The following is a 24,772-nucleotide window of genomic DNA, read 5'->3' as shown; positions in this document are numbered from 1 at the left end:
AACCTCCTGGTCCTGATATCCCGACACAGGTAGTAAAGGTAGATTCTCTCTATAGATATGATAAAGCTGAAGTCCCTCCTACTAAAATTGCTAGTCAGTGCTTGGATGAGTTTGATAACTTTATGTTTAAGCAATACGACTTTAATGCTTATTTTGGTAGACAATTAAAAGAAAATGCTTATATGATTAGACGCTTGGGTGATTATATGGCTAATATTAAAGGTGAACTTAAACTTGTTAGCAAACATGCTTCTATGGTTACCACTCAAGTAGAACAAGTACTTAAGGCTCAAAAAGAAGTGCTTGATGAAATGGATAGTAAGAGAAATGATTATGATGTTAGAGTGGCTACTAGAACTGGTAGAATGACTCAGGAACCTTTGTATCCTGAAGGCCACCCTAAAAGAATCGAGCAAGATTCTCAAAGAAATAATATTGATGTTCCTAGTTCTTCTAAAAAGAAGAAGAAGAAAAATGATAGAACTGTGCAAACTTCAAGTGAACCTATTGCTGAACCACCTGATAATCCAAATGATATCTCTATGTCTGATGCTGAAACACAATTTGGTAATGAACATGAACCTAATGAAAATATTAATGATAATGTTCATGATGATTCTCAACCTAGTAATGATAATGATGTAGAAATTGAACCTGCTGTTGATCTTGATAACCCACAATCAAAGAATCAACGTTATAATAAAAGAGACTTTGTTGCTAGGAAACATGGTAAAGAAAGGGAACCTTGGGTTCAGAAACCCATGCCCTTTCCTCCGAAACCATCCAAGACAAAGGATGATGAGGATTTTGAGCGCTTTGCTGAAATGATTAGGCCTATCTTTTTGCGTATGAGATTAAATGATGTGCTCAAAACAAATCCTTATGCTAATATATGAAGGATATCATTACTAATAAAAGGAAGATACCGGAATCTGAAATTTCCACCATGCTTGCTAATTATACTTTTAAGGGTGGAATACCAAAGAAACTTGGAGACCCCGGAGTACCTACTATACCTTTCTCCATTAAAAGAAATTATATTAAAACTGCTTTATGTGATCTTGGAGCCGGTGTTAGTGTTATGCCTCTCTCTTTATATCATAGACTTGACTTGAATAAGCTGACACCTACTGAAATATCTTTGCAAATTGATGATAAATCAACTGCTATACCTGTCGGTATTTGTGAGGATGTGCCTGTTGTGGTTGCAAACGTTACTATTTTAACAGACTTTGTTATATTTGATATTCCCGAGGATGATAGTATGTCTATTATTCTTGGAAGACCTTTTCTTAATAGTGCAGGGGCTATTATTGATTGCAATAAAGGCAATGTCACTTTTCATGTTAATGGTAATGAGCATACGGTACACTTTCCGAGGAAACAACCTCAAGTTCATAGTATCAATTCTATTGGGAAAATTCCATCGATTATAATTGGAGGTTTTGAATTTCCTCTTCCTACTGTCAAAAAGAAACATGATATACTTATTATTGGGGAAGTGCATATCCCCGTTGGGGTAACTTAGTGTTATTCGAAATTTCTCCGGTTTCATGATTATCGGAATGAGTTTGTTAACAAGACTTGATCAACCTTGTTAGTGGATTCTTTTTGATGAGCATGAGATGGATGAAACTAGAAGCACAAACTTCTGTACCCCACTTTTACTTTCTGTTATTTATATTAAATAAAGTAAAAATAGTATTTTCTGTCTGTGTCCTGACTTATCCGTGCAATATAAAAATATCCCGAAAATAGAAGTCCTCAGAATGCCATGCCAATTTAATATGAGTTTTTCAGGAATATTTGAGGATTTACTGTGCAAAAATTACCGCGGGAGGAGCTGCCACCTGGCCACGAGGGTGGTGGGCGCCCCCTGCCTCGTGGGCCCACGGTGGCCCTCCTCCACTTATCCCAGCACCCATCTTCTTCCTCTATCTCACACAAACCCGAAAAACCAACTCAAGCACGAGTTCCAGCCACTTTTGCTGTGATTTTTGATCTCCTTGCTCAAAGCACCTCTCGCAAAACAGCTTGGGGAGATTGTTCCTTGGTATGTGACTCCTCCATTGGTCCAATTAGTTTTTGTTCTAGTGCTCTATTCTTTGCAAATTTGTGTTGCATAGGTGACCATGTTCTTGAGCTTGCATGTCAAATTTATATGGTTCCAGGTAGTTCTAATGCTTGATTTAGGCTCTAGGCACTTGTAGGAGTAGTTGCTATCAATATTATTGAAGTTGGTTCATTTTTGTTTGAAGTTACTAAAAATTTCAGATTGTTTCAGAAAAGTAATGAGGAGGTTTTTGAGGGGCTCGTCGAGCCAAAGCTCGAAGGAAAAGGCACCAAAGCCTAAGTATAATTTGCCGCGCACCGCGGAGATTCGGGCGTGTGAATGGCCTTTTAAAGATTTCTTGAGAGCAGCCGGTATCTATGAAGATTTTCATGAATTGGCTCACAATGCAGGCCTCACCGCTTTCCTCCACGACCAATGCGATCAATATCTCTTACTCACAAATACTTTTGTGCAAAACTTTCATTTTCATTCTAGGAACTCACCACCTACGGTGGAGTTTCATTTATATGATGAGCATAAGGAGATGTCACTTTATGATTTCTGTCGGATTTGTTTAATCCCTTTTGAGGGCAAGACAGAAGAACCACATCATGATGATGTGGCTGGGTTTATTGATACTATCACTGTAGGGGAAACTAGAAAGGTTTCCGATGCACGAATCACTAGCATACATTTTCCTGTTTTATGCTACTTTGCATTATTTGCTAGTTGTTGTTTAATTGGACGCGGAAACAGTGGAAACCTTAGTATCCCTGATATAATTATTCTGCACCATGGTTTATACAGTGATAACACTTTTAGTATGGGCGGTATTATTGCTAGACGGTTAAGTATGAACCGTACTAAGGGTCCCATCTTTGGAGGCGTCTATGCCACACGCCTAGCTGCACATTTTAACATACCTATTAGGCATGCTGAGAAGGAAGAAAAGGTGATGCCTCGTGTTTATCTAGATCATAAAATTATGGTGACACATGATTTTACTGTTAAGAATAGGGAAGGAGAGCTTAAATATCAATTGTTCTTTAACAAACATCATCCTGAGACTATTATCCTGCCTGCTCCCTCTTTGTTTAATTTTGTAGGACCCTACCTCGTTACGTGGGCTGCCGTCCAAGCTTACAAGAATCCTGCACCAGCCCCGGAACAGGAACCACAAGATGAGCCTCCACGATAGTATGTTTATTCTTGGGATCCAGAGATGACTGTCAGCCAGTGGCAGTCAGAGTCTTCTTCTTCATCACAGTATGATCCCAACTATTCCTCCTCATCACAGCACGACCCCAACAACTATTATTATGGATATCCGTCAGGCCAGCCTTGGCCATAGACCAACTTAGGCCAAAAGTCTAAGCTTGGGGGAGTACGTATTTCTCACCGACATTACATTTATGCTCACACACACTCATTGTTAGATGTCGGTGCTCATACTTTTTCACTGTAATATCCATGCTAGTTTATTTTCTTTTTTCTGCTTTCTTCTTGTGTGTTTGTTAAACCTTAAGAAAAACCAAAAAAATTAGTAGTAGTTTATTTTTCTGTTGTAGTAGTAATAATTAAAAAGAAAACCCAAAAATATTTCCCGTTCTTCTTTTACTTGTTGGGAGCTTTCCCGTGTAAATAGTTTTATTTCTTTTCTTTTCTTTTCTTTGGGGGTCCGTAGGAGAAGACCATAATTAAATTGTTGAAGTGGCTCTTATATGCATTATTGTTGATTTAACCAAGAGCCCATATTGCCTTGTCTTCTCCTGTTTATTGAATGCTCGCAGATTCCAGCTTAGTCCAATGCACGTGCACTCTTATTATTATTCACACCGTTCGGTCGTGCAAGTGAAAGGCAATTATGATGATATATGATGGACTGACTGAGATGAGAAAAGCTGGTATGAACTCGACCTCTTTTGTTTTTATAAATATGATGAGTCCCTCGTTCTTGATTCAGCTTATTATGAATAAACATGTTTGCAATGACAATTAGAGATCATAGTTGCTTGTGCCATGCTTGATTAGCTATGAGTTATATTGATTTACCTTGTGTGCCAACATGCTATTGCGATGATTATGATGTGGTATGATGGGGTGGTATCCTCCTTTGAATGATTTAAGTGACTTGACTTGGCACATGTTCACGCATGTAGTTGAAACAAAATCAACATAGCCTTCACGATATTTATGTTCATGGTGGATTATATCCTACTCATGTTTGCATCCAATGTTTATTAATTTTGATGCATGTACATGGCTGTTGTCGCTCTCTAGTTGGTCAATTCCCAGTCTTTTGCTAGCCTTCACTTGTACTAAGCGGGAATACTGCTTCTGCATCCAATCCCTTAAACCCCAAAGTTATTCCAGATGAGTCCACCATACCTTCCTATATGCGGTATCTACTTGCCGTTCCAAGTAAATTTGTATGTGCCAAACTCTAAACCTTCAAATAATCATTCTGTTTTGTATGCTCGAATAGCTCATGTATCAACAAAGGATGTCCTTATCTTCCGTGTTAGGCGGGTTATTCTCAAGAGGAATGGACTCCGCTCCTCACTCACGAGAAAATGGCTGCTCACCGGGATGCCCGGTCCCATGCTTTATGCAAACTAAATCAAAATTAATTGCACACAAAACTCCCCCTGGGACCTGATGTATGTTGGAGGCACTTGTTGTTTCGAGCAAGCCATGGATTGATGCTTGTTGGTGGAGGGGGAGTATAAACTTTACCATTCTGTTTGGGAACCGCCTATAATGTGTTTAGCATGGAAGATATCGCCATCTCTTAGTTGTTACGTTGACAATGAAAGTATACCGCTCAAAATACAATTTATCTCTATTTCAAAACCGAGCTCTGGCACCTCTACAAATCCCTGCTTCCCTCTGCGAAGGGCCTATCCATTTACTTTTATGTTGAGTCATCACCCTCTTATTAAAAAGCACTAACTGGAGAGCACAACCATTGATGTCTACTACACAACCTTCTTCTTATAAACGTTGTTGGGCCTCCAAGTGCAGAGGTTTGTAGGACAGTAGCAAATTTCCCTCAAGTGGATGACCTAAGGTTTATCAATCCGTAGGAGGCGTAGGATGAAGATGGTCTCTCTCAAGCAACCCTGCAACCAAATAACAAAGAGTCTCTTGTGTCCCCAACACACCCAATACAATGGTAAATTGTATAGGTGCACTAGTTCGGCGAAGAGATGGTGAAACAAGTGGTATATGGATAGTAGATAATAGTTTTTGTAATCTAAAATAATAAAAACAGCAAGGTAGCAAGTGATAAAAGTGAGCGTAAACGGTATTTCAATGATGGTAAACAAGGCCTAGGGTTCATACTTTCGCTAGTGTAAGTTCCCTCAGCAATACTAACATAATTGGATCACATAACTATCCCTCAACATGCAACAAAGAGTCACTCCAAAGTCACTAATAGTGGAGAACGAACGAAGAGATTATGGTAGGGTACGAAACCACCTCAAAGTTATTCTTTCCAATCAATCCGTTGGGCTATTCCTATAAGTGTCACAAACAGCCCTAGAGTTCGTACTAGAATAACACCTTAAGATACAAATCAACCAAAACCCTAATGTCACCTAGATACTCCAATGTCACCTCAAGTATCCATGGGTATGATTATACGATATGCATCACACAATCTCAATTCATCTATTCAACCAACACATAGAACCTCAAAGAGTGCCCCAGAGTTCCTACTGGAGAATCGCGACGAAAAACGTGTGCCAACCCCTATGCATAGGTTCCCAATGTCACGAAACCCGCAAGTTGGTCACCAAAACATACATCAAGTGGCACGTGGTATCCCATTGTCACCATAGATATCCATGGCAAGACATACATCAAGTGTTCTCAAGTCTTTAAAGACTCAATCCGATAAGATTACTTCAAAGGGGAAACTCAATTCATTACAAGAGAGAAGAGGGTGAGGAGAAACATAAGATCCAACTATAATAGCAAAGCTCGCGATATATCAAGATCGTGCCAAATCAAGAACACGAGAGAGAGAGAGAGAGATCAAACACATAGCTACTGGTACATACCCTCAGCCCCGAGGGAGAACTACTCCCTCCTCGTCATGGGGAGCGCCGGGATGATGAAGATGGCCACCGGTGAGGGTTCCCCCCTCCGGCAGGGTGCCGGAAGAGGGTCCCAATTGACTTTTGGTGGCTACGGAGGCTTCTGGCGGTGGAACTCCCGATCTATCTTGCGTTCTGGAAGTTTTAGGTCACGTAGGTATATATGGGTGCAGGAGGTACGTCAGGGGAGTCACGAGGGCCCCATGAGACAGGGGGTGCGCCCCCACCCTCGTGAGCACCTCGTTCCTTCCTTGACGTGGGGTCCAAGTCCATCAGGTGTGTTTCCTTCCAAAAATAACTTCTCCAGTTGATTTCGTTCCGTTTCGACTCCGTCTAATATTCCTTTTCTTCAAAACACTGAAATAGGCATAAAACAGCAAATCTGGGTTGGGCCTACGGTTAATAGGTTAGTCCCAAAAGTAATATAAAAGTGGATAATAAAGCCCAATATTGCCCAAAACAGTAGATAATATAGCATGGAGCAATCAAAAATTATAGATACGTTGGAGACGTATCAAGCATCCCCAAGCTTAATTCCTGCTCGTCCTCGAGTAGGTAAATGATAAAAAAGATAATTTTTGATGTGGAATGCTTGTTGGCATAATTTCAATGTAATTCTTCTCACTTGTGGCATGAATATTCAGATCTATAAGATTCAAGACAAAAGTTCATTTTGACATAAAAATAATAATACTTCAAGCATACTGACTAAGCAATTATGTCTTCTCAAAATAACATGGCCAAAGAGAGCTATCCCTACAAAATCATATAGTCTAGCTATGCTCCATCTTCACCACACAAAGTATTTAAATCATGCACAACCCCGATGACAAGCCAAGCAATTGTTTCATACTTTTGATGTTCTCAAACTTTTTCAATCTTCACGCAATACATGAGCGTGAGCCATGGACATAGCACTATAGGTGGAATATAATGGTGGTTGTGGAGAAGATAGTCTCACATCGACTAGGCGTATCAACGGGCTATGGAGATGCCCATCAGTAGATATCAATGTGAGTGACTAGGGATTGCCATGCAACGGATGCACTAGAGCTATAAATGTATGAAAGCTCAACAAAAGAAACTAGTGGGTGTGCATCCAACTTGCTTGCTCATGAAGACCTAGGGCATTTTGAGAAAGCCCATCATTGGAATATACAAGCCAAGTTCTATAATAAAAGATTCCCATTAGTATATGAAAGTGACAACATATGAGACTCTCTATATGAAGAACATGGTGCTACTTTGAAGCACAAGTGTGGTAAAAGGATAGTAGCATTGCCCCTTTTTATTTATTTTTTATTTTTTATTTGGCCTTTCTTTTTTATGGCCTTTATCTTTTTTTATTTGGCCTTTCTTTTCTTGGGGACAATGCTCTATTGAATGATCATCATCACACTTTTATTTATTTACAACTCAATGATACAACTCGATACTGGAACAAAGTATGACTCTATATGAATGCCTCCGGCGGTATACCGGGATATGCAATGATGCATGAGTGACATGTATGAAAGAATTATGAATGGTGGCTTTGCCACAAATACTATGTCAACTACATGATCATGCTAAGCAATATGACAATGATGAATGTGTCATAATAACCGGAACGGTGGAAAGTTGCATGGCAATATATATCGTAATGGCTATGGAAATGCCATAATAGGTAGGTATGGTGGCTGTTTTGAGGAAGGTATATGGTGGGTTTATGGTACCGGCGAAAGTTGCGCGGTACTAGAGAGGCTAGCAATGGTGGAAGGGTGAGAGTGCGTATAATCCATGGACTCAACATTAGTCATAAAGAACTCACATACTTATTGCAAAAATCTAGAAGTTATCAAAGCAAAGTATTATGCGCATGCTCCTAGGGGGATAGATTGGTAGGAAAAGAGCATCGCTCGTCCCCGACCGCCACTCATAAGGAAGACAATCAATAAATAAATCATGTTCCGACTTCGTTACATAACGGTTCACCATACGTGCATGCTACGGGAATCACAAACTTCAACACAAGTATCTCTCAAATTCACAACTACTCAACTAGCATGACTCTAATATCACCATCTCCATATCTCAAAACAATTATCAAGTATCAAACTTCTCATAGTATTCAACACACTCATAAGAGAATTTTATTATTCTAGAATACCTAGCATATTAGGACTTTAAGTAAATTACCATGCTATTTAAGACTCTCAAAATAATCTAAGTGAATCATGAGAGATCAATAGTTTCTATAAACCAATGCACATGCGTGGGCCTGGCCACGCTCCTTGCATACATTGCAGAGTTTGCATATTACTTCAGCAAAGCTCTTGATGAAAAAAGCTCTTTCGAGAAAGACAACATTCCTTTGTACGTGTTAACGCCCACAGAAGTATCATCACAAACATGTATAAAGATCTTGCTTTCTTCCCGGTGAGAACGAACATGAGAAAACAATCATGTATAAAAATAGCTCTACTAAATTAATGTAAATTACTTACTGGAAGGCCTTAAAACAAACAGTCTACTGGCTGTCAGAATATATAGCATCTATCAGAAGCCAAAAAAAGAACTGGATAAACCATTGTAAATGAGGCATGCAATAAACGCCAACAACTTTATGATACTGAACAGCATCCGTTGTGTACGTGCAGTGCGCACCACGATCGCCATGTACTCATTCTGCTGCACTGTGACCACAGAGAACGGTAGAATCCGCTGAGCAACAATACATTGAAGGAGACACCAAGAAAGCATATATATACCTGTACGTAGCGTTCTGCCCTTCTCCTCCTTAAGCGGTCGCTGGAATATAAGCTACGAGACATATCGACCTTGAGCATGGCGGTGACCACGGGGAGCGGGGGCGCCTCCTTCTTCTTGCCAACCTTCTCATCCTTGCAGCCGCCGCACCCCTTTTCTTCTCGGACTGCGAGTCTACAAGGCGCGATCGTAAGGCGAGATGGGAAGTCACGGTTGGCTCCGCCGCTGGAGAAGGTCGCGGGAGAGGCGCCGCCACTCCCGTCCAGCGTCGGCCTCCATGCTAGGGTATGCCGAAAACATATAATGGAACACCTGCACCCATGCCCTTTCTATCTAGCTGTGAATCGCGATTCGTGCAAACGCATTTTTCTTTTTTGTTTCTCTCACATAAAACATGTTTTGAAGTTCAAACTTTTGCAGCGTGGCAAAGTTTTCTATCTAGAATCTAGGATAAATCTTTCAGAATTTTTTGTCAAACATAAATATACAAAATATGATTTTTGAGATTCTAGATAAAAAGCTTTGCCACGCTGCAAAGGTTTGAACTTCAAGACATGTTCTATGTGAGAGAAGCAAAAAAGAGAAAATTTCATATAGAAAGTTAGTTGTGTTGCACAGATCTTAAAGCAATATTGGACAGCCAGGATAGTAGGGCCTGGGTGCAGATGTTCTAAAAATCCACGTCCTAGGGTATGCTCCCGCGACTCCGCTCGACACTGGCAGAGCTACATGCAACCCTACAGGTGCCATGGCCCCCTCAGGTTTGGTAAATTTTGTGAAGAAATTTTTTATATGAAGGTGCAGATTGGAAAAATACAACTTTTGCCCCTTAGAATTGGACATTTTCTCTCTTGCCCCTCCCCCCCCCCCAACGAATCTTGTGTAGCTCCGCCACTGCCGCTCGATCCGGCCGCTCCTCACCTCCAGTCGATCCAACCAGCGCCTCGCATCAGGCACACGGCCGCTACTCCTCTGTGCGCCTCAAATTGGGACTGGAACGATCGCTACTCTAGATCCCTCATTGATACACTAGTAGAAAACGGAGCTTTAAAACCGGTTCGTAAGGGCTTTTAGTGCCGGTTCTGTAACCGGCACTAAAGCCCCCCCCCCTTTAGTACCGGTTCGGCACGAACCGCCATTAAAGGCCCACCACGTGGCATGAGCTCGCATCGTGGCATGGGGGACCTTTCGTACCGGTTGGTGTTACCAACCGGTACTAAAGTATTTTTTTGATTTTTTTTAAATTTTGAAAAAAAAAATGATTTTTTCAATTTTCAATTTTCTGAATTTAATTATTTGATGATTTAGTCTCTAATCACCCCTCTTAACTGCTCAAGTGTGGATCACTCATTCCAAATCGTCTAACTTTCCGGTCGGTCACCCATCCTCTCACTCCCCAAGCCTGAGCGCGCTTAACTTCGGAGTTCTATTCCCCCTACTTTCCAAGTCTGCACTTGTTATTTTCCTAACAAATGTAAGCTGTCAATCATATTAACCCTCAGCAGTTTAGCTTGAGCATTAGGTCACTCGTTTCATCATTTGAGTTTGAAACTATTATTCTAAAAAATAGTAATTATTTAGTAACACTAATATTTCTTGAATAAGTTTGACCATAGTTTGACCAGATTTGACCAAAACTCAAAAAATTGAAATAATTATTTAGTAACACTAATATTCTTGAATAATTATGTAGTAACATTAATACTTCTTGAATAAGTAGTTTGACCAAAATTAAAAAAACTGAAATTTGAGCATATCTTTTTTCCTTTTGGAATTTGAGGATTCTAAAAAATTGCAAACAGGCCGTAGGCGATCTCCATCGGATGCGGATTTTCGTGCTGAATTTTTTGATATATTATATGTTTTTTCCGACATCGTATGCAAAAGTTATAGCCGTTTTACATTTTCCCTACACTTTTTCAAAACATGTCCAAATTTAAGTTTTCAAATTTTCATAACTAGTAGGTGTAGTAATATAACTACCTCTCGAAGGATTTTATTTTCTGAAGTTTTTATCATTTTCTTTTGATTTTTTCAAAACTGAAATGGCGATACACGCGGGGGGGGTGTAGAGTTTGAAAATTGCCCTATAGTCCCGGTTTGTGTCTCCAACCGGGACTATAGGTCAAACCCCTTTAGTCACGGTTCATGGCACGAACCGGTACTAAAGGATGGCCCTTTAGTACCGGTTTGTGCCACGAACCGGTACTAAAGGTGATCATGGGGCCCCGGCCTGACGCCAGCCTGCCACCACCCCTTTAGCACCGGTTCCTGGCACGAACCGGTACTAAAGGTTCAACACGAACCGGCATTAATGCATAGCCGTTCGAACCGGCACTAATGGTGCCATTAGTACCGGGCCAAAATCGAACTGGGACTAATGTGTCTCACATTAGGTCCTTTTTCTACTAGTGATAGACCCCTTTAGCGAATAGCAGCCTGTCTCGAACTCCGATGATGTTTCAGCTCACCGCCGCCGTCACCGTTGGCCTTGGTTAGGGTTAGCGAGCAGACAAACCGCCCACAACGGATCGGTTTAATCTTTTCGGACCGATCTTTCTCCTCGCCGAATGCCCCCTCGCTTCAGCCGATAGGTGGGCTGTTTGGCCCAATTTACCAAGTTAGTCAAAAAAAATTACGGAAGTAGCTGCCCTCAAGCTGTTGCAGGGACGGGAGCGTCCAAAAAAACATGTGCATCCAACGGACAGGGACAGCCATAATGTAGAATTGGACGGCTACGAAGGCTGATAGCGTGAGAGAGCTATTAGGGTGCCCAGTTATTATATACTCAGATTGGAGTAAGAAGATGAAAAATAGCCATTGGAATATCGGACCGAGGATATAAAATGGAATGGAAGGAGATTTCCTTTTCTTTCGGCAAGCAGTATTAAAACGAAAAATCAAAGATGCTTAATTATGTGGTACACGCCAACTGGGCCATTGTAACGCCTCGTGACCGATGTGCCAGGTGTCGTTCAGTTATTCGCTATTGTTGCCTTGTCATTGCTTGCGTGTCATGCATTGCATATCATGTCATCATGCGCATTTCATTTGCATACGTGTTCGTCTCATGCATCCGAGCATTTTCCCCGTTGTCCGTTTTGCATTCCGGCGCTTCGTTCTCCTCCGGTGGTCATTTCTACCTTTATTTCTTGTGTGGGGGTTAAACATTTCCGGATTGGACCGAGACTTGCCAAGCGGCCTTGGTTTACTACCGGTAGACCGCCTGTCAAGTTTCGTACCATTTGGACTTCGTTTGATATTCCAACGGTTAACCGAGGGACCGAGAAGGCCTCGTGTGTGTTGCAGCCCAACACCCTTCCATTTTGGCCCAAAACCCACCTAACTCTGCTCCATCATCTCGGTCGTTCGATCACGATCGCGTGGCTGAAAACCGCACCTCATTTGGAGTTTCCTAGCTCCCTCTACCTCTATAAATAGACCCCTTCATTTTCGTTTTCGGATCTTTTCCCCGAAACCCTAAAACTCTTCCCTCAGCGCCGCCGGACATGTCCACTCCGCCGCCGGACGCGTCCGCCGCCTCCAGCCACGTCGCTCCGGCCAATAGCAGGCCGCCACGTCATCACATCGCCGCCCTCACCCAATCGGCGCCCGCCACCTCAGCCTGCGCGCCGCCCCACTTCGCCGCGGGCCACCGGAGCCCATCGGGAGCCCGCCAGGGGCCGTATCGGGCCAGATCTGCCCCGAGCTCCTTCCCGCTCGTCCCCGTCACCTGGAGTTCGTCGCCGCGTCCCGCACCTTGCCTCGTCGCCGGCCATCCTCGCTCTGCGCGCCACCGGAGCTTCACCCCGCCGCCTCGTCAGGGTCGTCGTGGGCTCGCCGACCTCGTCCGTCGCCATATCCGGGGACCCCACGCCCGGATCCGCGCGTCCCCTGCCCTCGCCGGCCTCCTCCGCCCCTCATCGTCGTTGCCCGCCGACGAACGGCGCCGCCGCCGCCCCCTGCCTCCCTCGATCCAGGCGGGATCGAGGAGGAGGACGCCCTGCGCCTCGTGGGCCCTGTCAGCCTCCGCACCGGCCCAGCCTCCGCACCAGGCCAGCTCCAACGCGTGGGCCGCATCTAGCGCCCGAGTCCGGCCCAGTCTGTCTCCTCCCCCCAGCGTCCCAAGGCCCGGCCTGCCTTCTCCTCTTCGATCGGGCCAAGCCCATGGGTGAGCCGCCCCCCTCTCCTGTTTGCCCTATGCATCCATGTGCAGTTTCGGCCCATAGCCAATTTTTTTCCAGATCTGCGATTTAACGATTTTTACAGAGAGTGCCAGTTTTACAGATTAGTCCCCCTAGTTCATGCATTTAATATCTCTCAAACCGTGCATCGGATTAAAATGATTTATATATGAAACTTGCTCAGAATTTTGTGTAGATTAATAATATCCAACTTTCATCTATGTTTGAAATGTTAAAAATGTTGTTTGCATTAATTTGCTTCTATGCCATGTTAAAATGATTTAATTCATAACTAAATAACCGTAGCTCGGTTTTAAATAAATTATATATGTAAATGGTGTAGAATTTTGCCTAGTTTATCATGGTGACATTGTCTTGCATGCTTAACAACTCTAAAATTATGTTTAGGGCAGAACAGTACCAAACCTTAAATTATGCATATGAGGATTTTCCGGAATTGTTGTTTGTTGCTTCCGGCCTCATTTAAACTTGCCTAGATAGGTAGTTTTGTTGTGCTTCACCTCTTGCCATGTTAATCAACATTTAATATTGTTGGGGTACATAAACGAGAGAGAACTAAATAATTGATGTGGTGTTTTGTCAATATGCATCCCGATGCATATTGAGCTCCACTTAATTTGTAGGATTGCTTGTGCACTTTGCCATGCCATGCTTCATTAAACCGGACATGCATCATACTTGATTGCGCATCATGCCATGATTATGTGGTGGTTGTTTTACTATATTGTTTGCTTTCTTTCCGGTGTTGCTTCTTCGGGTTGGTTCCGTTAACGTTGAGTTTGTGAGGACCCGTTCGTCTACGTCCGTTTGTCTTCTTCATAGACTCGTTCTTCTTCCTTGCGGGATTTCAGGCAAGATGACCATACCCTCGAAATCACTACTATCTTTGCTATACTAGTTTGCTCGCTCTTTTGCTATGCCAATGCTACGATGCCTACAATTTGCTTGTCAGCCTCCCAATTGCCATGTCAAACCTCTAACCCACCTTGTCCTAGCAAACCGTTGATTGGCTGTGTTACCCCTTTGCTCAGCCCCTCTTATAGCGTTGTTAGTTGCAGGTGAAGATTGAAGTATGTTCCTTGTTGGAACATGGAGATGCCGTTCCTTGTTGGAACATTTATTTACTTGTTGGGATATCACAATATATCTTATTTAATTAATGCATCTATATACTTGGTAAAGGGTGGAAGGCTCGGCCTTATGCATGGTGTTTTGTTCCATTCTTGCCGCCCTAGTTTCCGTCATATCGGTGTTATGTTCCCGGATTTTGCGTTCCTCACGCGGTTCGGCTATAATGGGACCCTTGACAGTTCGCCTTAAGTAAAGCTTTTACAGCAATGCCCAACATTGGTTTTACCATTCGCCGCCTAGCCTTTTTTTCCCTTGGGGGTCGCACGCCCAAGGGTCATCATTATTTTACCCCCCCCCCCTCCGGGCCAGTGCTCCTCTGAGTGTTGGTCCAACTTGTCAGCCGCCGGTGGCCACCAGGGGCAACTCTGGGCTGGCCTACCGGAAGTTTGGACGATCCGGTGTGCCCTGAGAAAGAGATATGTGCAGCTCCTATCGGGATTTGTCGGCACATTCGGGCGGTGTTGCTGGTTTAGTTTTACCCTGTCGAAATGTCTTGTTGTACCGGGATACCGAGTCTGATCGGAACGTCTCGGGTAGAGGTCTATTCCTTCGTTGACCGTGAGAGCTTGTGATGGGATAAGTTGGGACACCCCTGCAGGGATTTGAACTTTCGAAAGCCATGCCCGCGGTTATGGGCAGATGGGAATTTGTTAATGTCCGGTTGTAGATATCTTGAACCTTAACTTAATTAAAATGTATCAACAGCGTGTGTAACCGTGATGGTCTCTTTCCGGCGGAGTCCGGGAAGTGAACACGGTTGTTGGAGTTATGCTTGACGTAGGTTGCTATAGGATCACTTCTTGATCATAGTTTCTTGACTGCGCTTTGCCTTCTCTTCTCGCTCTCTTTTGCGAATATGTTAGCCACCATATATGCTAGTTGCTTGCTGCAGCTCCACTTCATACCTTTACCTTACCTATAAGCTTAAATAGTCTTGATCGCGAGGGTGCGAGATTGCTGAGTCCCTGTGGCTCACAGATACTTCCAAAACCAGCTTGCAGGTGCCGATGAGTCCGTGCAGATGACGCTACCAAGCTCAGGAGGAGCTCGATGAAGATCTTGTCCTTTGTGTTGTTTCGTTTCAGTTGATCAGTAGTGGAGCCCAGTTGGGGTCGATCGGGGACCGTGTCGCATTTGGGGTTCTTCTTTTATTTTGGTTCCGTAGTCGGACCATGAGTGTATTTGATTGATGTAATGTTTATTTATGCAATTGTGTGAAGTGGCGATTGTAAGCCAACTATGTATCTCTTTCCTTATTATATTACATGGGTTGTGTGAAGATTACCTCACTTGCGACATATGCCTTTAATACAATTATGCCTCTAAGTCGTGCCTCGACATGTGGGAGATATAGTCACATCGAGGGTGTTACAGCCATGCCCACCACCAGCGTAAACTTCGTGTAAGTCACGGCATTTGGACGTGGCACTGTCGCCCATATCAAATGGATACACGTTTGCTTGACCTGCAAATCCATCCAGGAAAACCGAGAACGAACCACTTTACATTCTGAAAGCACGGCCGTTGTAAATATCCATACGCATTTTTTCTTCTGACGAAAAAACCAAACTTAGCTGGAAAACAAGAACCTCAGACCAGTAAACCACTTACGTCAGTGCTTTACTTTGGTGACAATAAGGTAAGTTCTTTACATCCCAGCATTTCTGACCATACTATAGTATAGTTCGTACCAATCTCTTCATCAATCACCGTCAATTATTTTCTATATATACAAATAAAGTAAACCTCACTAAGAATACTAATTTTTCACTGATGGTGTGTCCATCATATTTTGCATGCAAAAGCTAAAAATATGCAAGTGACATTCTTGGAAAGGGTATGCAGTTCAATAAGGTTACAAAGGGAAGAACAGAAGCAGCTGCATTTCATCTGACAGGTTTAAGACGGACTGGTCCAAAATCTAAATCAAACTGTATTGCTTGGTTTATATCGTCGATCGGCTATCTTTTGCTTCAGTAGCTGCACGGCTGTAGGATAATTGCTTGAGGCATCATAATGTAGCTCTGAACCGACACTAGTTTTCTAAGTCGAGGCATCATAATCAAGCGGGCAGAACAAGCATTTGTAAATTGCAATTGAAGTTCAACCGTAAAGAGTTTGCACGGCCAACAATCTTCCTATGCTGCAACGATCTTGTCTAATGACAACAAGGCCTAGCAGAGAGAGAGACAGGAGTTTCGATGTTCATGTTCATGTTAATTTCTAGTAACTCAACTCAGAGTCATAAACAAAGTCCACGCATCAACAAGAAGCACATATATACAACCCTATCATTGTTGAGTAAACTTGTTTCATCGCAATAAAACTCAATAAGAAACACATCCTATAAAGTTGCTAATCTGTAGGCAAAGCTATAAATCATCAAGATTTTTAATACAAGTACTTATAACTGATTTCTCCACTAACTGAGGTAGTCGGACATGGCAAACTGAACAAAAGTCGGTTCAAGACCGAGCATCTTTTCAGCGGAAAACTGCTTGACCCCTTCCAATGTTCCCTCTCTGATGTTAATGGCAAGCATCCATGCAACTGGGGAGCGAATGTTCAGTCTAGCCATGATGTAGACAACATCATCGTCACACAAGCTCAGAGTGGGACAACCATGGATCACCTTATCCCAGCTCAACCTCTTACGAGCTGATACCTTAGGGTAACTTGAACCTGTGATAGGCACGTTATCAGCCTTGACAGTGAATCTCTTGTGCCACTTCTCTGAGCAAATCCCCTTGTTCCATGTGGTGACCATCCAACCTTGTCCAATGACCCCTTTCTGATTGCAAGTATCGCTAGACCGACAAGATTTCAGCTCGACGAGCCTAATCACGCCATTGCTTATAGCAACGTCGCGAAACAGCCGTGCATACATATTGTCAACTCCCGTGCCGAACCGCGACACCGGATCGCAAGGGATCGAAACAGGCCATTGGATCAAACGCATGACCGGACTGCGGTCGAGCACGTTGCATAGAATGACGCCATGCCAATGATTGAACCAGCCGAGTGTTTCCCTTCCAGCGAAGATCACGCGGGTGCCTTCGTGCCGCATTATCACCTCATGATTGAGGTACTTATTGGTGTCCATTGCGATGCTGGCCACCTCGGTGTTCCACGGACACCAAGAAATATTGGAGCGATACACGTGGTGGATGTACTTGTACTTCTTGCTGGTAGAGTCCTTCGTGTAGTACGGGTCGTTGGTGTATCGCGGGAAGACCACGGCGTAGCTTTCGTTGTTAAGATCGGAGCCGCCCAGGGGCACGACGCCGGCCAGCGTGACGTTGTCGGGATAGCGGTCGGGGCTGACGTCAGGGAGAAGGCGGAGAGATGGAGCCCCTGGACCTAAGCTGTAGACGAAGAAATCGTTGTACTCGCTACGCCTGGAGCCTTGGGCGAACGGGACAATGAGCAGGAAGAACGCGTCCGCCGAGCTCAGAACCACGGGATCTCCGCCGTAGAGGTTCTTCGGCAGGCTGGGGCAGTGGACGAAGCAGCGAGAGACGCCGGGCGGGTCCGCGAGCTCGCAGGTCACCTTGATGTCGCGCCCTTCGCTCGTGACGGCGTGTGCGGTGGACGCGTTGTCGCGGTCGCTGATGTGGCACTTTGAGTCGGCCAGCACTCAGGGACGACGGGCCGAGCGCCTGGAAGCAGCGGCGGCAGGGATGTCAGACATGGCGGAGCGCGGGCCGTAAGACTAGCCATAATGGGAGTAACTTCAACAGTAACATCGGGTCCAACTCAGTAAATTTGCTTATGTGGTAATGAGTTAATGAGGAGATAGCTAGCTGTAGTAACTTAGCTAGTTACTGTAACATCACATGTCTCAATGCAATATGAGTCTATAACATAATAAATGAATCTTTGCATGTTATCACACTTAAGTTACTACTCACTATGAAGATAGTAACATAGTCTAGGAAAATGTGCCTGTTACTACTGTTTGTTATTCTTCATTGTGGCTAGTCTAAGGCGGGCGGGCGGCAGTGGCGATTGGAATTGGGGTTTGTACTAGCGACGATGCGTTTGGTTGGTGACAATTGATTTGATTTATGATACCGTCCGCGACCCTTTAGTATAATATAATCGGAAGAATAGGGCGGTGAGACTCTAATACAATCGGCATCGGTTATTATTCTACGTAGTGAGAGTCATGTTCGGAGTCAGGCTGATTCATACATACTCAGAGACAGAGTCGTCCCTCGTTCGATCGGAAGCACACCAAACGTTGTCATGTGTGTGCGAGCGTGCGTGCGTGATTCAGGTCCACCGCAAGTTGTGGTAGTCTTCCTTATTACGTGATGCCGTGAAGCAAGAATTATTACGTGGAAAGAAGAGAGCGCCCCTCTCTGCTTGGATACCAAACCATGATGCAAAGCACGCTAGGTTGCCATCAGGGTTCAAATCATGTTGCTCGCATTTATTTCTAGGTTTATTTTAGAATTTTCATATGAGCGCTTGCGTCTATACTATGTTAAAAAAAAGGCACGCCACGTCACATCAGCACCGGTTTTTCTTTTTTTGTCTCCTTCTTCTTCTTCCTTGGTTCCGGTCGGCAATTGCGGGGCTCCTTCCTCGGCTTCGTCGTTTCATCCTGCTCAGTGACTCACATGGCCCCACGCCGTCCGCATTCAACCATCCCGTCGGAGTCACAAATCCCACATCCTTTTCGCTCCATCATGCCTCCTCCTGCCGTTCTTTGCCTTCGCCGCCGTCGTCCGTGACAAGGAGGCCGCACGAGCTCTCCTCCCATTGCACCCCGGTTAGCCGGGTGCACGGCAATGCAATCCACCTCTGCGGCCATCGTCTTCTCCAAGTCCTGTCCTGCTCTCTTGCTCCGCGGGCTTCTGCTGCTCGCCGCCAACCTAATAGGCTCCTCTCATCGCCGTCGCCAAGCGCCCAAAGTCCTAAGTCTAAGTCTCATGCGTATCCCGCACGCGGGTAGATGACCCTTCCTAGTATATATAGACATGGTCTTAGAAGAAGAAGAAGAAGAAGAAGAAGAAGAAGAAGAAGAAGAAGGGTAGGAGGGATGCCTACCCGCCATAGTCGAGGGATCTTGGTGTGCTGCACCTCCTGTGGACTGCGCCATGGGTGGAAGAGAGGTCCTAGCTAGGGTTCCGGGCGGCAGTTGACGTTGGACGCGATGGCTAGGGGTGGAAGGAGGAGGAGTTTAAAGACATAGCATTTGGATTCAAAGACATAGCAACATGGCATGGCGGACAATAATTCTCATCAACCTTATACATACATTCATTGCCTGATGTTTACATTGATTGATCCACATGTCCACAGCAATGCTGCTACCAGTACGTTTGTGGCCCTGAAAATTACAACCATGTTGTACAACTAGATAAGACATAATTGAAACAAGATGCCGCGGTGCCCCAGCAAAATATTGCTTCCAGAACTCACCCAGAGCCATGAAAAGATGCGCAATCTCTATTTGGTTGACTCAAAACAACAAAAAAGGCACCAAGGGTTTAATTATCATTACCAAAAGACTCCCTCACTAACTGACAATATAGGTTTGTACAACTTGTGCAAAAGAAACTACAAAACGCTCAACTCCAGTGCTTAGCAATGCCGACCAAGCGCGGGCTTTGCTTTGTCTTCCTCAGTTTGGTGATGAGGGCCTCAAGTAGTTGCTGCTTCGCCTCTCCATAGGATCCTCAATTGCTGTTGTAGAAACATGACACAATACAATGGGTCAGTATGATGGGTTTGAGCTCAAATATCACTTCATTTCTACAAGTCCACAGCAAAACTGCCAAACCACAAATTCTCCAATAGCAACATAACTTAAGTTGGACTTTAGCTTTGGCCCATTATCGCATTGATGCCAAATTGGTCATTTTTGTATCTCAAGCAATTTTCTAATTTCTGAATGAAATTTTGTGCATTGATGTTGTGTCAACGTGCTAGATTTTTTCCCAGATTTTTTCAAACATTTCAAAATGTGCTCTGACATCCGTAGTCTGTAATACGAAATGCTTTCTCCCTGATGCAATGCAGGAACACACTTCGCCTTGCCCATCTTATTCATAAAATTAGCCGTGGCCTCATATAGTTTAAGGGATATGGAGCACCACGCCATCCCGGGCGGTGTTCTCTTGCCGTGCGTCACCTTGATTCCTTGATGGTCTCATTAGCTTAGCCTCCAACTGGCTTCTCTTGTTCTGTCCAGACCATTGGGTCTCCCGCACCATAATATGTGGTCGTACACCCAGAATGTCCTGCCCTGATCTTTGGTCATTATAGCACCTTTAGGCTTTTCTGTGTGACCGGCCTTTGAGTTGATGTAATTTTGTAGGGTTAGTTGATATATTTCGTTATATAAATATGTAGTGGTTGATGTACCTACAGATAGCTATTGGTTATAGAAATATGTTACCTTTACGCATAACTAAGGCAGGGCTTATAGAAGTCTCCGGTGGTGAGCTTCGCTCCTTTTAACATTGTGGCAATTTTTTTGTAGGCTTAGCTACTTCTTATAGAAATCCAGTAAGAGTTAAACTATTCTAATGATGTGCACTACCCATTTCCCAGGCAGGGCTTATAGAAGTCTCCGGTGGTGAGCTTCGCTCCTTTTAACATTGTCGCAATTTTTTTTGTAGGCTTAGCTATTTCGTATAGAAATCCAGTAAGAGTTAAACTATTCTAATGATGTAGCACTACCCATTTCCCACTACCGATGATGAAACTTGTTACCTTTACACATAAGGCATGGCTTGTTTTGACTACTATGTGTTGAAGTATAACTTGAATTTTTTAAGTTATGTTACTCAAAGAAGTTATGCCTTTGATGTGGAGAATACAGTTACCTATGTTATCTGAGTTTTATATGTTCTTCAACAAAACAACTATGCCTCTAATGCATCTCCATATAAGTTGAAAACTATATATCAACTATTATTTGGTAACAAATATCAATATTAGTTGCACTGCACACAAAAAACTAATTGTCTTTTTCGCCAGTAGTTGGAAGGACGATACTCTGTAAAAGGTGAACATAATATAGACAAATTCCAAGAGTGTTGTCCATTTTAAACACACACTGCCTAAGTCAAGTATAAGGTTAACTAATTTCTTATTTCTTAAAGTTTGCTTACATTTGATTTAAAATAATAGATCAATGAATATCTTATATTGATGATCATGTCAAATTTTGTTCTATGCAGAGTTTTATTTTGGTTGCACTGCACAAAACAAATGACGAGTGGAGCTGCAAATTTATCTATACATGAAAGAAAGTGCCCAGAAAATTCTGAAAATTTGGCACAACAACACTCATATGATGTATAGAATTCTGGGAAAATTTCAACTTCATTGGATTAACAGATTGAGACAACCATCGAGTTGGATCCCTGTCTACGTGGCATGCTGACTGGGTTGCCCAGTCAGTTTGACTGGGTCAAAACCACTTGACCAGCCTGAAACTGAGTCAAGGGTTAAAATCTGGACCCTGTGACAAGTTGAGGGTTGAAATTCGACCGGTTTTAGAGATCGAGGTTGAAAATCAAACCACGCGGTTAGTTGAGGGTTGAAATGTGGACTTCCCTCAACTTTATTTGACGCTATTATAAATGAAAAATCTAGAATTTATTATAGGCACGAGCAGACGAGTGGCTCATTGAGCCCAGACTTCTTAGACAAACCTATGAGGGCCTGAGCGGGAGCGAGAGCCAGACCTTAAACATGTAGCATGAATTCGTGCAGGATCCAAAATATTTCAGAGGGAAAATTTAGCTAAGCCACGCAATATGGAGAACATCAGTTGCGTGTGGTCAGTCGCGGCTAGGGTACACCAAAGAATATGTACATCCATCGACGTCATCACTATGGGGTGGGGGGAGGTGCTTGCATCGTAGCCAAGGAGAGGCGAGGTGTGGTCAGGAAGGGTGGAGGAGGGAGGGGGGCATGCGAGCTCGAGCATTGGGTCCAACCGCTGGGAATTTATCCTAAATTTCCATATAGGGTTTTATTGGTTTTTTTCATTTTGTCCATATACGAAGTCTTAAATTTTTTTTGACACAGTTGAACATGACTTGGCATCAATCTTCTTGAGGTCAATAATACTACTGTATAGCCTTGGTAAAATTATTTGAATTTTTTGAAGCAAAATATTTGCATACATCTGTTAATGGTCCTTCTATTTCTGTGAATTTGCAAAGAGTTTAAAATACTTCATTTATTCCAAAAAAGATAGGTAAAGGTTAATGGGATTCACCAAAAAATATGTACATATGATGACATCATTGCTAGCTAGGGCTGGAAGGGGTAGCTACGCAGCCAAGACGAAGCAAGGCATGGTCGAGAAAGGGGATGAAGGAGGGTGCATACATATAATTCATAAATTAACTCGATGTTTTTTTAAAGTTAATAGGTGAGCTTTTTTACTCTAATTTGTTTTATTTATATGTATATTATTCATAGTTAGAATTTACAACTTTTTTAAAATCATCAAATGAAAAAAGAACTAAAATAATTGTAGCCAACGAGCACGTTATGTTATATCAAAACTTAACAATTTTATGTAGGCATTAGACTCCATTAGTTGGAGTGGCAGTCCATCCTGTTTGTTTTACTCTGGTCGGTGGTTCGAAACTCAATGGGCATAACTATTTTTTCGGATTAAAATTCTTAATTTATGTTATTTAATCCCAGGATATAAAATTTGCATATGCACTTATGTCAGCAACTGAACTTTGGACATTGATCCGCTGGAGCTGCGTTTCCCTTTTGAGGTAGACAAGTAGATAGCTTGTTCACTTCAACTAAGCAGCCCGAGGGATGATTACACTGCCTTCTACGTCCAAACGTCAAGTGGGCAGTACCTCATAGAGCCGAACAAAGGAATTGTACCACCCCAATCTAAAAGTAATGTCATCATAGCATTCTGAACCGAGGATGAGTTCATTGTGCGGTGCACAATGGTGAATGGGGACCTCACGACTGAGAACGTCACTGAAGACATGTTCGATGAAGAGTCGAAGTGGTCGAAAATGTGAGTTTGACGGTTGCGTTTTAACGCAGTGCTGAAGATATGTTTTCGTTCTAGGGATCCATGTCTGGCAAAAAGCCGGCCTGAACCATTTTCAACCAAATTAAAGTTGTTTATAGTAATATACAGAAGAGAAGAAAGCCTGTAGGCAGGGCTGAGAAGCAAAAATTACAAATAGGGTTAAAAAAAGGCCGCAACTGCACAAACCTAGCAGAGTTAGCTAGATGGGAAAGGCCCCAGTCTCGAAGAAGAGATTGCCGAACCGCATTGGAACACCGGTTTTGACCAACACTCTGGTTATTTTAACAGCTCATGCAAACGCCAGATGTAAACGGCGGTGTGGATCACTAGGTCGCCATGCTGAAATTGAAGTTGCTGCACGAGAAGCCATCGGCCGAGAGGTGCCGGCTGAAGCTGAGCTTCTGCTTGTCCTCGTCGACCACCACCAGCCTGCTCTCCATCTGGAGCCCGCCGATCACGACCGCCGGCAGCGCACTCTTGTCCCGTCCTTCCATCTCCACGAACGCGAAGAACGCCGTGCCGCGGCCCACCCGCGCCATGGAGTTGTCCCCGAAAGCGGTCCAATTCTGCCCGCCATCCAGCATCACGTCCACCTCCGGCACCGAGTACCCGTTCTGCGACGACAGCAGTGTCGAGTAAGGTAATTGTATTAGAAATATAAGTTAGACTAGGAATATTCTAGCTTGCCTTATACTTCAAATAAATTATATACTCTTATATATATGTCTATGAGGCTCAAGTAATACAATGAATTATTTCATCAATTTTCTATGTCCCTTCTAACATGGTATCAGCCCAATCGATCCAACCCTAGCCGCCGTCCGACGCTTCCGCACCCGCGCGCCCCCCCGGGGCGCTCGGCCTCCATGACTGCCGTCGGAGCCGCGCCGCCCGTACCTAGGGTTCGTCTGCCGATCGTGTTGACCGGCTGCCCTAGAGAATCTTTTTCCCGAACCCTTTCTTCGAGGTTTTTCTCTCTCCCATCGATCATCTTATTCGGCGTTTTCTTTTTGGTTTTCATGATCTGTTTGATCGGTTTGCGTCGCCCGCCGCCGTCGTCGACTTCCGTGCGCCTCTACTCCGACACAGTCGTGACCGGCCGGTGATACGTCTCCGTCGTATCTACTTTTCCAAACACTTTTGCCCTTATTTTGGACTCGAACTTGTATGATTTGAATGGAACTAACCCGCACTGACGTTGTTTTCAGCAGAATTGCCATGATGTTGTTTTATATGCAGAAAACAAATATTCTCAGAATGACCTGAAACTCCACGGAACATCTTAGAAAAAACAATAAAAAATTCTCGTCAAAGATGAAGACCAGGGGGCCCACACCCTACTCACGAGGGTGGGGGTGCCCCCCCTAGGGCGCGCCCCCTACCTCGTGGGCCCCCTGGAAACCCTCCGACGCCACCTCCAACTCTATATATTTGCTTTCAGAGAGAAAAAAATCAGAGAGAAGAAATCATCGCGTTTTACGATACGGAGCCG

General features: G+C 43.7%; 1 pseudogene; it reads right to left on the bottom strand.

Annotated features, from left to right (window-relative positions):
* Positions 1-16,644: 16,644 nt before the first annotated feature.
* On the bottom strand, positions 16,645-17,931 carry LOC147977953 (uncharacterized; annotated as a pseudogene).
* Between the last annotated feature and the right edge of the window lie 6,841 nt (positions 17,932-24,772).

This window comes from Triticum urartu, chromosome 3A, assembly GCF_056163025.1.
Source record: "Triticum urartu cultivar PI428250 chromosome 3A, HENAU_Tu73, whole genome shotgun sequence".
NCBI classification, from domain to species: Eukaryota; Viridiplantae; Streptophyta; class Magnoliopsida; order Poales; family Poaceae; genus Triticum; species Triticum urartu.
This window is presented reverse-complemented; position numbering and strand designations above follow the sequence as displayed.